General features: G+C 33.0%; 1 protein-coding gene across 4 annotated transcripts in view; it reads left to right on the top strand.

The window, feature by feature from the left end:
• Window positions 1-16,478, top strand: part of LOC140672049 (uncharacterized) — a 54,810-nt gene that overhangs the window by 16,230 nt on the left and 22,102 nt on the right. The window contains exon 1 of one of the 4 annotated variants that reach the window (XM_072903848.1): window positions 14,761-15,780. The exons of the other annotated variants lie outside the window; for them this stretch is intronic. The gene's annotated coding sequence lies outside the window, so the exon portion shown is untranslated. Of the gene's footprint in view, window positions 1-14,760; window positions 15,781-16,478 lie in introns of those variants that run through there. 4 annotated transcript variants of the gene reach the window in all.

Raw genomic sequence — 16,478 nt, 5'->3', positions numbered from 1 at the left:
GAGAGGGACGGAGAGGGACGATTACGAGGGGAGAGGAAAGAAGGTGGATGTAGTATCTGCTCTCTCGCCACCTCGCCACAGCCGACTAGTTTTTCGTTAGCTCGTCGTCCCGTGAAATCTGTCACATCCCGCCTATAGCGGCTAACGGACGGACGGACGGACAGCGAGATGTCCCTCGTAGATCGCTGTCAGCGCGCACGTGTACGTGTACGCGTGACGTTGTGTGACAGTGTTTGCATATACACATACACACACACACGCATATCCTATGCTCCTATGCGACGTTTATATATCGGGTGTGCGCTTTGACAAGCGCACTGTTCGACGTAGTCATTCACCGACCGCAAACGTTCTCGATTGGCCGTGCTCGCCGACCGGACCGCCGCCTTGATTCAGCGAACGAGGTTACCAACACCGGCTTGTACCCAACGACGGACGGATATGATACATACAGCAGCCAGGTGAACCCTGAATGCATGAGATGGCCTCGTAATTACGCATGCTCCCGAGGAGAGATATAGCGCGGAGGAAATATGCGCGGTATGAATGGAGAGGGCGAATTTGCCTGGCGGCCAAGATGAAAACGTTGTAGGCTCTGTGTCGTCCCTGATCGGTCGATCCCGTAATTTGCTTCGACACACACACTTGTAACAGATATTATCCGCCTGTCGGAACAAACGTATCTGTTTAGAGTGGCTCTCATGTTACGCGTTCAACTCACAAACACGGATATTTCACTCGCGAAGACAGATTTACCCCACAAGAGGGAAAAACTCACGAGCTCGCACACACTCTTAGCATGTCGCGAAAATGAAAGATTTCCATCTTCGTGATGCTTGCTGTTTTACCGCGATATAATCTTAAAGTATACATACGTTGAATAAACTCGAGTTTGCATGATATCGAAGATATAAAGTAAGCAAATTGTAGACACGTGCGTCGTTCTCTTGCAGAAGAGAAATAAATATTAACGACAAGACATGTGTGCGAGTACTCTTTTTTTTTTAGTACAAAATAAAACTATTATATAAAGTGATAATATGAAGAATTGATTACATTCTTTTAATTGTTTTAAGTGACTTAAGTAACACGATTTAAAAAAATGAAATATATATAGAGCGATCATATATAATGAATGTTTAAACATTCCACCAACTACACAATTATATTTATGTGAACAATTGTATTTACATGCAATCTACACGTCGAGACGATTGACACCTGTCACACGCGGCTTCCGCAAAGTTTGTTGACTTTTGTTTTATGTGCCATCGTTTCCGAATTGCATTATCTCTACATCAGAGTTATTAACATTCGATAGATAAATATTGAGTTCATAAGGGAATTTTGTAGATACTTTTTTCGAGGTGACACACGTATATACATACGCATTTGGTACGCAATATGGAAGGGAAAAAGGACATAAGCTTGATATATTATTAACAAAAAGGAATAATGCAGCTCGACAGAATTGTCAGACATTCGGCAAATACGTAGACACTAGATTAGAAGCGATAAGGCAATTGTAGATTTAAAATACGCGTCTAAAATTTTACATATCGTGCGCTCGGAGAAATTCTTGACTGCAAGATTAATATCTTGTCGAAATGAAGAGCCGTGTCGTGGAAACGCGAAGAATGTCGTTCGAAAGGAGAAGCCTGGAATCTCTCGCGGGATTAATACGTCAAAAGGCTGAAATTTCGATATTCTGCGACGATATGTGTTATATCTATATAAGATATGGTGTTTATTTATCATTTCATACATACAGCGAAATATTCGCAATCTGTTTGAATCTCTTGGCTTAGCTTTTCACGTTTTCCTCCATAAAACGAACCATTGTGCGAAACAATGGTGTAAAACTCATGTTTCTTTAGCGAACAAGAGAAATTTCAAAAGCAATAGTAACTTTCAGTTAATTTATTGCAGTAATTTTTATGGCTTTATAAAAGCAAATACCATGGTATTCTACCTATATTCTGTCGAAAATGGCTCTATCTCGGATGAAAATGTCATGAAAAATATTTGAAATTTTCGTTGTAAAAACAATCCATGAGCTTATATTTAATCCAAAAAAAACAGAGCGTGAAACATCCTATACACGTTCACAGGAAAAAGAAAAAAAGAAATAATCGCAACAATAGCAACGCACCGAAAAGGTATCGACAGACCTATCGTTTTGCAACTTCGTGTCGGCAAACACGAGTTGCGCTTTCTCGCCGCTGGTAACACCGATATCTCACCCCCTTCCCCTATATATTTATGTATATCGCATTATGCACGTGACGCGAGAGTGTTGGTAAACACGGCGTGTATGTGTGGGTTATGGTGTGACGGAATGGCGTTGGTATGGGGCGGCTTGGTAGGGGCGGTTTAGACCCTATCGATCACAAGCCTCGTCCACGACACATAACGCGTATACCCCCTCGCTTCGCAACCTATTTCTGCAAGTCTCGAGCACGAACAGGAGACAGAGAGAGAGAGAGAGAAAGAGAAAAAAATCATAAGAGTTGAAGATGAAAAGTAAGCGCGTTGAATGGAAATCGTCAATCATGCGGATCGTAATACTGTTTCGACGTAGGTATTTCCACGTGGCAAACTCCCAAAGCTGCCTGATAAAACGCGTTTTCTCTCTCGTGATGTCATAAGTATAATCCTACAGAGTAGGTATTACTATTACTCTGAAAGATTAAATTGTTCATATCTCGCGTAAAATGCACTCTTATACACATGTGACATTTGACATAGAAGTGTCGTTATATTGTTATTTATATACAGATATACCTGCACCGATGTTTAAAATTTATCCGTGACATTTTGAAATATCTGGACGGATACTTTTTGTACAACAGAATTTCTCTCACAATACACATATTTTCTCTTATCGTTTCCAGCGCACAAGTAACGTTATAAATTTTGGATTATCACGTATTTAATGATTATAACCAGACATAATTTGTAAAAAAATTGTAGAAATAGATATAATTCAAGCGATTTTGAAATTGATTTGGAATCTACTAAGAACTCTTAATATTATGAAACGTCGAAATTAAGGTAATATGGATAATTGAGTAGCCTCTAAGAGGAATAATGGTTAACCGTATCTTTACATTCTATAAAAGTGTTACCAAGCCAACAAGGCAATATTCCGCTTCCGGTAATTGAATCTATTGTACAGAATCTTATTGTCAAGAATGCGTCCGATATTATCGCCGCAATTTATCTATACCCTCGTAGGATTTATTAGTTAACAAGCATTGGAATTATTCATAATTGGCACAATTCTTGAAGCTTTATTTATACGCTTTTATGATCTCAGTACAAACCATGAATATTGTCCAAAAATTGAAATTTCGACAATAGAATTCATATACGGAAAAAATCAAGAATGTTGCCGAAATAATAGTATTTGCACGCTATATATACACACATACGCACACATATCCAAGAAACCAAGCAAGCGCATCAACTGAACGTAAATGCAATGAATCTTGCGTTGTTATCGCTAAAAATTTTCAAAATGCAATATACTTTAAAATTTACTTTTTTAATTAAAAACCTCGATTCGATCATATATATTTTCACGTACGTTTCACACACACATTTCGTATTTTTTAAAATTAAAAGATAAAGACTAAAAAATTCAACACGTACATTTTATTCTCTTTTCAAAATAGATAACATTAAATATATAATACGGTACAATACGGTATAAAACTAGCATATAAAAAATATTAGATTTACTTTATTTACTATATAAATCTGTAATAAAATCCGAGCTCGAGGAATAAATCTTTTTTTATTTGATCATATCTCACGAGCGTGTTACATCGAAACTTTTCGATTTACGTTAACGATGCAATCACATACTCTGATAGCTCATGGGGATAAGCTTGAATGATTGTTTCGCCGGTGATTTGGATGATCGATCAACGCGATAACCATGTCCCTTTAAAGCTTGAAACTAACAGCAAAGAAGACCCGATGCGAAAGGGTATCTAAACTTCGAAACAGATTTATTTTTCATGCATATAAAAAATGTATAAATATTTTTTCAAATATTATCCTCACTTAATGCATCATAAATGGACCTTTCATCTATTATATCTATTACTCAGTTACATAGATAGATCAATTCATACCTGCAGCCATATATTTGCATAATTATTCAAAACTTTATACAATATAACGTTCTTAAGAGGTTCAAGAAATATTATCTTGCGCATAACATCCAACCCATGAAACCAGAAGTTACATCCAACACGCTGCAATATTTTTGTTGAGTAATATTATGGAGTGTAAAATGCGTCGAATATCTTATACATTAATCTTTCGCGAGCGCAAGTTTATCCTTTAAAAATTTTACGCTAACTTTAACTCTGAAAGAATATTATTTCAGAGTATTAAAAAAATTTTTTAAATTTATGGTTTAAAAGAAATCGAAAACTCAAGCAAAAAGGAGAGAGAAATATCAGTCTTGACATCTCGAATGTACGAATAAGCGAAGGTGAAACGGTTCGAATAACAAGTAAGCGTTATCAATCACAGGGGACGCATCTATTATTCGTCGTGTCTGCTCGATTATCAGTGACGTAAAAGGGATGAAAGTAAAATAAAGCATCCCGTCATGCTGACTTACAGCTTACTTTAATATATATAATATATATATATATATATATACATATACGGGCGGGGTCGCATCTTTAACGGTAACAAAGACCCCGACAACGCGCGTACACTGCAACAGTACCGTGCATCTATACATAACTGTAAAAAATCAATATATCTGTGCGTTTTTCTCTGCACAACGCGCTTAACTTACGGCTGCAGTTTTTAAAAATATTCACCCTTGCTTTCACTCAAAGTATAATAAATTCTGCAGCTATCTTGCATGCGTAGAAAATTTAGAAATCGATATATCTATTTGATGCTATCCGTGCAACAAGTCAAACTCGCTCTGCGAGTTGTAATGATGGATGATGAAAAATCTGTCTGCGTATAAAACTTCCATTTCCCATTTTCCGAATAAACTAATGCAATTTTATAAATACGAGGAGTATAATATGCGTAATTTTTATATAAAAGAATACAGATATAAAGTTATTTTACACACACACACACACACACATACATACATATATATATATATATATATATATATATATATATATAGGTTAAATAATTTTATTTTTAATTACATTACACATATATATTTTATTTAAGTCTTACATTTATATTATTATTGCCATTTATTAAACTAGTAGTCGTTTTTCATGACAAAAATTCGTAAACACACAAATAGAGTAAAATATTTTTGTAATAAAATATTTTTGGACTTTTAAAATAGCATAACAAGATTATTGAATACTATTCATCCTAACTATTGAGTATTAGTTTACTGTGAATGTACAGGAAATTTTTACGTCGTCATAATCGATTCGCAAAACCTATTCGCGAAAATCTTTTCACGATTGCTCGGACGAATGGCAAAAAAATATGTATATGTATCACTGCCATTTCAAACTGCCTGCATGTGATTTCGCCACCCACGTCATCGTCCATACGCGGTTAAATGTGCATACCAGAGCGTAAATATTCAAAAGTCTGTCGGGCGCGTCGAATGGATAACGATGAGATGAATGTCTAGCTCGCGTCGCTCTTCATTTTTACCGCTTAGCTTTTTGTTTTTTAAAGCTTCCAATACACTGCATTATATATCTGCGATCTACAAGTTTTTAGGGAACGTTGGAACATATATTGCTTTTATTTTCCATATTTTCGTCTTTATTCAAAAATAGATGTAATAAATATTACAAAGTGTCTTTCGTAGAGAGCAAAATTTTATTTTAAACTTATAATAAAAATATACGTGGATCATATACAAAAAGAAATCTTCAAAATCTTCAAAATTATCATTTTTATTCTAGCTTTAGAAATGATAAGTTTAATTAATTAGAAGGTTATTGAGGTCATGTGTTTTTTTAAATAATATTTTTAAATATATGTATATTAAAATATTTAAAATTAAAAAATTTTTTAATAATTAAAGATATTAAATAATCCTTTCTCTATATATATCAAATTGATAATAATAATTTATCAATATAATTCATATAGTTCATATAAGCGAGATTATTTATAAAATATGTACAGATTTTGCAGAAACTTAATTTGTGATCAAAAATGTATGAAAAGATTTATAAACTAAAATATCTAATAAGATTTTAACTTTCTACCGTTACTACTAACAAAAATGATTTTAACTAAATTTAAATATATAGTAGCAAAGTAAAATAAAAAAAGCTGCTGTCTCATGTACATATATGGTACGATACATATCACACAATATTTGTTTAAAAAATCAGCAATAGACGACACTAAAAATAATGGACAGTATCTAGATGATACATTTCAATTCAACGAAAAATACCATTTATTTCTAAAAAAAAATAAACTATCGGATTTTTAAAACAAATTAAAAAAAATAGCATCCAATCACGAATACTACAAAAATAAAAACTTCGATGATTCTATATAGATTCATCGAAGAGGGAGACTGTAATCGGGAGAAAGTAGAAAATCAACGCGATAAATTGTGTGTCTTTAATAATAATATTATTGCTTTTTTACTATCCTTTCTCGAATTTATTCCCACTTGTTTCACGGTAAATTATGAGCAAATGTGTCGATCATTTGTACGCAATTTGCATTCCCGCGCGTTAATCAAATCCGGGTTAACCAGAGCGAGTGCAAGAGATTGCGCTTGTTACTCTGCGGATTTAATACCGGGCAAATATATACATACACACACACACACACACACACATTTTCGTTTATCGAGTATTCTCGTTCAAGTCGCGAATATTGAGTTTGCTGGATCAAGATATGGCTCGATGCGTCACATTGTTATGTGCGTTTACGAGCGATCTAACGGGATTAATTTTCCGTATTGTTTTAATTAAGCGAGATTAACACATATATCAATGAATTGACATGATCATGTAAACTTATCTACAATCATTTCATTCGATCCTAATTCTATGTATTTTATGCTGCAAATTATATGCACGCATTAATTGTAGTCAGAATATAATATTTGATGTGCATATCTACGAAATATTTGATGTATTGAATATGCAATAGCTATATTTAGTGATACACAGACATTCTCCATTTTTATGTATCTTTTTAAAAATGTATTTAGAGAATTAATAGAAAAGGTTGCTGCAGCGAATCAGCATTTTTCAAGAGCGCAGACTTGATCGCGCTCATTCTCAGTATCCCTGACATACTGATATGTGAATCTATGTTGGCAATTTCCGACGAATGGAAGATTCGCTCTCCGGCAAACGAATCGAACGAGACTGTGTCGTGTCATAGCACCAGTTTTAAAGTGTCGCGGAGAAAGTCTCCGGCTTCCAGCCGGTTGGAGGATACTAACGCGACGCGCCAAGAGTGTAATGCGTTCTCGATCAAATTTCAATGTCTCAGAAATACCAAAAGACTGCAATCGGACCGAGATATTTCGACGGAAATTCAAGAAGCAGAGCTTCGAGAGATGAAAGCGACAAAGCCATACGATAGATAAGCGGAACCATCTTTAGAAATAATCGTTGCATCGTATATTTATCAAAAATCTAATAAAAAAAGAACTTTCCTTTTTTTCTGTTTATTAAATATTTCTAGTAAAATACAAATTCACTTGTATCCGCGCGAATAAATTACCATCAGAATTTTTTATTCTTTATTGATCCTCTTATCTATTATCGCGCCTTTCGTCACACAAAATATATCTAAACTAATTAAAATATTTCGCTGAAGAATTCTGGAAAGGATCCTGTCAAACATCAGATACACAACATATGTCTCTCCTTATGTGCATTCCACGCAAATTACGCTACTCTGCTCGCGCGAGAGAAGCAGCTGTAATTTACGTGCCGATCTCTTAACGCGAAGTGCGCACGCGTAGAAGGGACGATAACGGAATCTTTCAGAATCTCTCTGCACGTAACGTCAAATTAATACGAGGCGGCAAACGTGACTATACTTGGAGCGGATTTTGCACCAGTGCGAAAATGACTTCCTCTAACCACTAGCATCATGGCTGACACGTGCGTCATGTGGCAATCCTAACTGTCACCGCACATCGAAAACGTTCCGAGTTGTTCCTTTAGTTAAACTTAGATCTCTGCATGTAAAATAGTCGAGGAAGTCTACACCGAAGAAGAAGATATCAAAAGTCATCTTTTGCGCATATATTACTATATATGTGTGTATGTGTGTGTACAAATAAAACAAGTTTACTAAGTAATACAAAGGAGAAAGAACTGTCGAATACGGAACAAATTACCCCTGTGGGATTTAGAAAATTTCCGAAATCGAAACTTTGACCAGCGAGAACTTTTTTTTATTTCGCTTCAATTATTAAGAAAAATCGTTAAAACTCTTCGGAGGGACTACTAGAAGGCAGTCGACTACTGGGAGAACTACTGGTTATCGAGAAAAATTTTCACCTCGATAAGACGAATATTTAAAGTCTTATAGGGTGAAAATTTTTGTCGGAAATCGATAGTTTTGTTGAGAGTTCTGATGACTCCTCAAAGAGTTAATTCTAACAATTAACCTTAATAACTAACATAAGGCTCTAAAGTCGATAATAAAAAAGTTATACCGCCTTAAAGTTGCGAAAAATGTAAAGTTGACCCCCCGTACCTTCAAGTGCCATTTTTAGTGCTTTAAATGACGGAACTCTAATCATTTTTTTAAATTTTTTATAATAAGAAGCCAACTTGACATATGTAATATCATCTTAGGGCATTCTTACAAATCATAATCGATTTCATCCAATTGTATAATTTTTACAACTTTGCATTATGTTGAGGTGAAACGTCAAATAAAAATTTGACGTTTCACTAAATAGTGCATAAGCTTTAATATATGTCAATATAAGAAATGTGGTAAAGAAATGAATAAATTAGAAAGAATAGCAGTTGTACCGCTAGAAACAGAGAGATGCATTTCCTTTCGGGCGTATAGCCTACGTCCTACATTACGTTCCCTGCAAAACAAAGAATTGTAATCCATACAAGTACTTTATTACAAAGAGAGGCGTCTACAGTGACGAAGCGTCCTTTAAGTCAGTGAAACGAGAACGTGTCGAAGAACAGTTTGAGACAAAGGCGCCGGAGTTGGATTAATATGGAATGATAAAGCGGGCCGCTCTCGAGCAACCGTGAAGATTATCACTGGCACTCGGTATATCACGACTGTCGGAGTCGAGGTTCGATATTTCATTTACAAATGGCTCTGAGATAAAAACTGATGTACATGCCGTTAGAAAAAAGGAACCCCGGCAGGATATTCGTCGTGTCCCGAGCGTATATATTGTAATCTTTCTCCAGCGGGTTTGTGTTCGCTCTCGTCGTCCTCGTTTTATATCAATGACCCGTGGCACATATTTGCACGATCAACGCCTTAATTGGAACAAGCAGATTTAATCACTTACACGTAGAATAGAACAATGGCCCCGAATTAAAAAAGCAAAAATTATTGATTTCCTTTCGCGACATTTGTATTGATTATTTGTCTAATTGTAAGTTCATACATAGAAAATGTAGTAATTTTCAAAAAGCAATTTAATTTCACTCTTATGTCCTTTTGAATTCATGTCGTAAATATAACTTCTGCGCGTGACGTGGTTGTTAAATATTAATTGTTATTAATAGTAATTTTAATTGTATTTCGTAGTAATAAATTAAAAAACATTTTTTGCTTATAGAACAAACATGTTCTAAAAGGTTTCTCGAAAACTTGCGCGTTTATATTAAATTAAAAAGTTTATTTTAAAATTCTGAAATAACCTTAATAATATATACTTTTCTGTATATAAGATAATAATAGTATTCTTAATAAGCAATTTTCTAAGTAATTAAAAAATAATTATATATCAAATCGCAATGTTCTGTAAATTGAATTTCTAATGTAAGATAGATAGCAACAGATAATGCAATTAAAAAATTATATATTTATGAAATTTTCAACAAAATAACAAATTCTATAGTAATATCTGATGTAAATCCGTAATTTGCGCACATAAAACAAGAGAGAAAAGAAGTTAGCACTTCCATTTTCTGTTTGCAAAAAAAAAAAAAAAAATTTAATTCCCTCAGTTATTACAAACCATTTCGTTCTTTGTACTAGAAAATCCCAAGAGACGACAACGATGTATGTATCAACACGAAAGTTTATTAATTACACTAGTAAGTGCAATAATTTGTAACAATTAATTAAACGTAAAATTAAAATTAAATTACTCAAAATTAATATGCAAAATTGATTACGATATGGCTAGTGACTCTGCAATAATTATTGATTTATTCACAAATTTATTACACAATAATCATGTAATAATTATATATACTTTAATGTTGTGTTATGTCACACAGCATAGCAAATAACTAAAAATTTCTTCAATTTATAGAAAGACACTAATAATTCATACTAAAGTTACGTATAAATAATGTATAATTAAGTTCGTTTGAACTTCATATGCATTATGCACGAATAATTTTTAATTATCAACTTGATAATTATAATATTCTCAAGTAATATTTTCATATCATGCAATTACAAATAACGCATTATACTTCAAACATTTTACGCAAAACAGTCTAACTGCGCAAAATGCATAAATATTGAAAATTACGAATCAAGCGTAATTAATTTAATTAATTAATTTCATCCGTAAGACAAAAATAGACGATATCAAAATAAATTAAAAATAATAAATTATAAATTATATAAAATTAATAATTATAAAATTATAAAATTAATACATTTACAATTAAAAAATAGATTTAAAATAATATATTAAAATGAAATTAATATGTTAAAAAATAATATAATAAAATAAAATAAAATTAATATAAAAACTAACAAATATTAAATATAAAAAATTGTGCTACACTGATATTGAATTTTGGCAAAGATTGAATCGCTTTTGTAAGATTAAATGTCTATATTTATTTACGGAAAAAATTCGCATTGAAAAAATTGTATTACCGATCTCAGTTTGTCGCGACGTGCGGTTAATCGTCCTGTAATTCATTTCATCACCGCCACAAAAAAAATCCGTGTGAACAAGAATGAGCTAATCGTCACACGTGCATCTGTATATCTTTACGAGATTTTATCTCCATATGAAAATCGCATCAAGCTTTTCGCGAATAAAACTTTTGCTCAAGTGATGATCGTGAAACGTAAATTGAAAGTCTATCACGAAAAAATCGTATTATCCGTACTGTTGTAATAGGATAGATAGATACGCTGTGTCGCAGAATCCGAGTATATCCAAATCCCGTTACGTTTTGATCGACAGCAATGATTTCGACCGTAGAAGCGAAAAAATAATCAAGCTACGAAATAATCTTATCGAAAACGAAATGCGTTTGTGATTTTTGAGCAAAGATTTTTAAAATCCGAATGATTAATTGCATTTTTCTACATAATCATATACTAGACAAGATGTAATCTTTTGTCGCACATTTATAATACTAAATTAAACTGAATGAGTATTAATGAATAACTACACGTGAAAAGCTATTGCCGTATCTCGGTGTAATAGCGAGATGCTAAAAATTTACATTCTCAAAGAGAATGCTTTCAAAAAAGCGAGCGTGAATTAAATGTAAAAGGCAACTGTGCGCTTGTCCATTTCATGTTTCCAAGATTGATGTCGAATATAACTCAACACATTTGCGACTACTTGAATACGAAACGCGATTGCAATTTGCATTATTTAAATGAGACGTAACGCTTTTGGTATGAATACCCAAAATATAACGTCATAAACACGCGTCAAAAATGCTTCATAGTGAAAAGTCCTTCTCATCTAAAGCTTTTCATAAAGCTTTGTACAATATATTTATTACTACATTTGTATAAATATCAATGAATAATTAAATTTAGAAAAATACTTAAAATATATTTTTATAATTGTAAATGTCCTCAATGATCCTATTATACAAAACGTTATTTATTACTATGGATATATTGCATTTTTTGAAACATTGCATTCATCGAGTTAATTAAAATATAAATTCGTATATATATGTAATAAATTATAAATTATCTACATACAGAATTTCTAAAACATATTTGAAATTTTTACTTTCTTATTCGTTTATAGTTATCTTAATACGAATCAAAATTTTTTCGTTGTGTAATGCCTGTAAAATTAATTTGTACAGTGAAAAAAAAGTCAAGTAAAATCCAAAATCAAAAAGTCACAATAGCATTTGCACGTAGACGAATGTAAATTGACGGCTATATACATAGTTTAATCATGCGTATTCACATTAGTATGCATAAATGCAATGATTATTATCGTTATCTTAAATATATACCCACTGGATCTTAACTAAAATTACTTTGAGAAGCTGCACAAGGACAAAAGCGCTATATGATAATCTTTATTCAACTAAAATTTTGCAAGAGAGACGATTTGAATTCTTAACGATGAAACAAGGATATTATTTATACTTGCAGATAAAAATTTCCATGATAATAATAGAATATATATGTATGTACACACAGTGTACAAGGTATTTTCTCTAATTAGAGCGTACTTAGAATATCTCTGTTTCTTTTGTGAATCAAATAATTTTTGCCTTTGACTTTTTTTTCGTATCATCAAAAGTAATAGAGATATTCTAAGTATTCTAGTTAGAGAAAACATCTTGCATATAAAAATATGATGTTATATCTTTTTATCTAAAGATAAAAACAAATTTTTACAATTTTTATGAATAACAATTGCAATATTATTTTTATGCAACAAAAATCAAACAATTATTTTTCGTATTCTTTAAATAAATATTATATTTAATTATTACATAAAAAATCGCATATTACATAAAATTTATTTTTAAATAAAAATTCATAAAAAATAGTTGTTTGATTTTTGCTGCATAAAAATAATATTGCAATAGTTCATAAAAATTGTATCAAAGTTAATCGAATGTATAAATGTAATGATAATATAATTTTTTAGTGCGGAATTAAAATGACGCGTGCTACAGTTACAGAAAAAATAAAAATGGAAAAAACTTGGGAATATACAAAACAATCCATCAAAATTGGAATTCAGATTAGAAAAATTGCAAACGCGCGAAATCGAGATGTATTAGATTTCAGATGTATTGCGGAATACCAATGCGTGTAACTCAACCAGGACTGAATTTTAAACAAATTCAGTGCGAGAACTGTTCTCTGCTTTTGGAAATTTAACTAACCTTTCCGAGTCACAGACAATAAATTTTGTTTGTTTGCTTTGATAAAACAAATAATCCAAAACTGGGTGTTTTTTTATAAAAGCTATTGTCGATCGAGTGTATTCTAAAAATATTTCGTTTAGACGAAATATTTTTGATATACCATATGACGTGATTAATACTATCGCGACTTCTGTTTTCGGTGAGAAATTCAGCAGATAAATAGAGTTTTCGAAAATGATATTTTATATCGCAAAAATGTATAGAATATTATTTACAAGAACAAAAATATTTACAACACAAATGTAATGAGTTGGCGTTAAAGAGAAAGGCAGAAATAGAAAAATAATTGGCAATGCATTTGAATATAATGTTAATTGCGATGTATTTTTGAGTAATATATTTCCTTTTATGAAAATCACACAATACTGGCAAAATAATAGTCGGTGTTTGGCATATTACTTAAATCCATATAGTTCTCTGTATTCATTGAAATATCTGAGGTGTTTATTGTTTTATAAATTTGTATGCACAACATTGCAATTACAATGTTAAGCGTTCGGTTATGCAAAGAAAAGAATTTAATCATATACAATTGTTCACATATTCGAAAATATCCATTGTTTGCAGAACGCTCTTATTCGTATTTTAATGCATCAATTTGCATTATAAAATGCATGTTACTTAAAGTACATGCAAAATTTTTTATTTGATTTTATTAAATTGAGAGCAACAAAGAGAGAGAGAGAGAGTATATTAGTGAATAATCAAAAAAGCAACTCAACACATAACGATTTGCAAATTCCGATATTAATACAGCATATATAATACAGCAAATTAAACTCGAAAATTGATCATTTCTGTATTTTATTTCATCGAACCTTTCCTCTCATCTTTTAAAATCAGTTTCATCGGTTTCCATTAATTTCAATTGATTTAATTCCACGTTACTGTTCCAAAACTCGAATCAGGAAATGACAGATGACGGCCAGTTAAACTTGGCGGTTAAAATTAATCCGACGTAAAGAAAATTTCGTTCGTATTTTCCCGAAATTTCCCGCAGGAAATATAAGCTCTAATCCAGGTTCATTCGACACGTCGTCGCCGGAAAAGGACATCCTCTCGTTAGAAAGCATTCGCGCACGCGTGTGATTTAGTGGGAAAAGTTTGCGGATCGCTCGACACACGAAGTGAATCGGCATCTCACCTTTCTCCGGTAAACTCTCTACTATCGGCCGCGAATGATTGTGGAAGGAAATGCGTGCCTAAATAATCATCGGTTCGTCGGCGCATACACGCCTGAAAGGAAGCCTCTAGATGCTGTCCACCGGGTGTTCGGTTCCTCTTGCGGTAGATTGTGCCGAGTAGCGGTATGCAGGACAGTAGGTCGTCGTCAGCAGCGGTAGATCGGCAGCCCCTGTCCCCCTCTTCTTTTCTCCTTTCCGCCCCCCTGCCGCTCCCCCCCCTCCCCCCCCCCCCCGAGGCAGATCAGGTTTTTCTCAAACGGCTGTTCACAACTGTCTTTTCCTCCTTCTCTTCATCGAGGGGAAGCTGCGTAATCCGGAGCTCGTTAAAGCTCGTTACTTTGTAGCTCTCCAACAGATGAATTGATAAGGCTATCGAAATTTATTTCTAAATGGTAATTTTTATGGCATTAACGACTGCGAAGATGTTCTCGCGCAAAGAATAATAGAGAAAGCAAATCATCTCGATACGCGGCTGCTTTGTGCTCGTTCGTTTTTCGAAACCATTTGTCTCTTCCGTTTTCTTCCATCTCTATTGATTGCTCGAGGCGTTAATATCGATGATATTCACATCCTACAACTAATGTTGCGAATACCATCGTAGCACAGATGGCTTCTACTCATGCTTCTAGAGTATTTTGAAGTATCTTTCTATACATGTTCTTCTTCACTCCTCCTATCGCTTTCTCTCTCGCTCGCGCGCTCACTCATTCACACAGAGTTATTTGTCGTCTTTCGCTTGGTGTCTTTCTTTCCTGTCTCCTTCTTTCTCTTCCGTTCTTTTTTTTTTCCAATCGTCTCTTTCCTCTTCTTACTCCCTGTCTCAATCCCCATTCCTCGTCATCCCACGTGTCCGAGGATTTTGTGAGAGTCGTTCTCGGCCCTCTCGAGGGAGAGAGAAAGAGATCCTCCACTCTTCTTCCACCACCAACCTTCCGAACCGGGATCTCACGTATTCCCGAAGACGAACGGCAACTTCGTTACTCGCATTCACAACCAACACGACATGTCGTATCATTCGAAATTCGCCAGCAAAAACACGCATCGTCGCCAGAAGCTCGGCGGTCTTAGATAAGCACAAACGGATTCGATCACGCGTTACGATTTCGCGATACTGTGAACGTGCTTGCCGTGAAGTTCTTGGATCTTAAGTCATTCTAAAGCTGAGACCCTTCGCACGGACTGCTTCTCGAAGAAAAGTTTGTTCGCAGTGTGGATATTTTGGATTTAAGGCTCAGAAGTGCGCCATTATTACAGTAACTCTTGTAAGTCTTCAATTAACATAGTTTAGTTTCTTATGGGAAGTTTAAGTAGAAGAATAAATAATTATATATGTATAAGAAATAATGAGGAGTAACTATTTACAAAAACTTATATAAAAGATTTAAAGAATTATTTCAAAAAATGACCGAATTCAAGATTATCTCATTGAAAATAAGTACTCGTAATTTATCCGAAATATCAAGATATCTCTTTTCTCATTATTCACTTTTTATTTTTAATGTATATAAACTTACCATAAGAATTAATTAAAAACTTTTATGTAGGTTTGTAAATATAAAAGAAAATAATATAAAATAAAAGTTAGAATGTACAAAAAAATAAAAAGATTGTTATATAGAATTGGAATGATAAAACGCGTTAATATATTTGTATATTTCTCTGATTTCAAAGTACGATAAATTATATATATATATATATATATATAATATTGAGTTTGCATTCGAGATTTTTAATACAGTGGAAAAATCATGATGAGAAATTAATTAAGAATATTTTTTCTTAAATAGAATTTAAGAAAGAACTTAGAAACTTTCTTACTCTACTCATATATTTTCATAGTTTACAATTTAAAGTTGTTTTATCTGATGTTTAAATAAATTCGAGAATAAAATCATACACATATAATAAGTTTAGCACATTCATTTGTAATCATGTTTTCAAATAGCTAAATTAAAATTTA

This window comes from Anoplolepis gracilipes, chromosome 12 (assembly GCF_047496725.1).
Source record: "Anoplolepis gracilipes chromosome 12, ASM4749672v1, whole genome shotgun sequence".
NCBI classification, from domain to species: domain Eukaryota; kingdom Metazoa; phylum Arthropoda; class Insecta; order Hymenoptera; family Formicidae; genus Anoplolepis; species Anoplolepis gracilipes.
The sequence above is the reverse complement of the archived record's forward strand: the minus strand, read 5'-3'. Positions and strand labels throughout refer to the sequence as shown.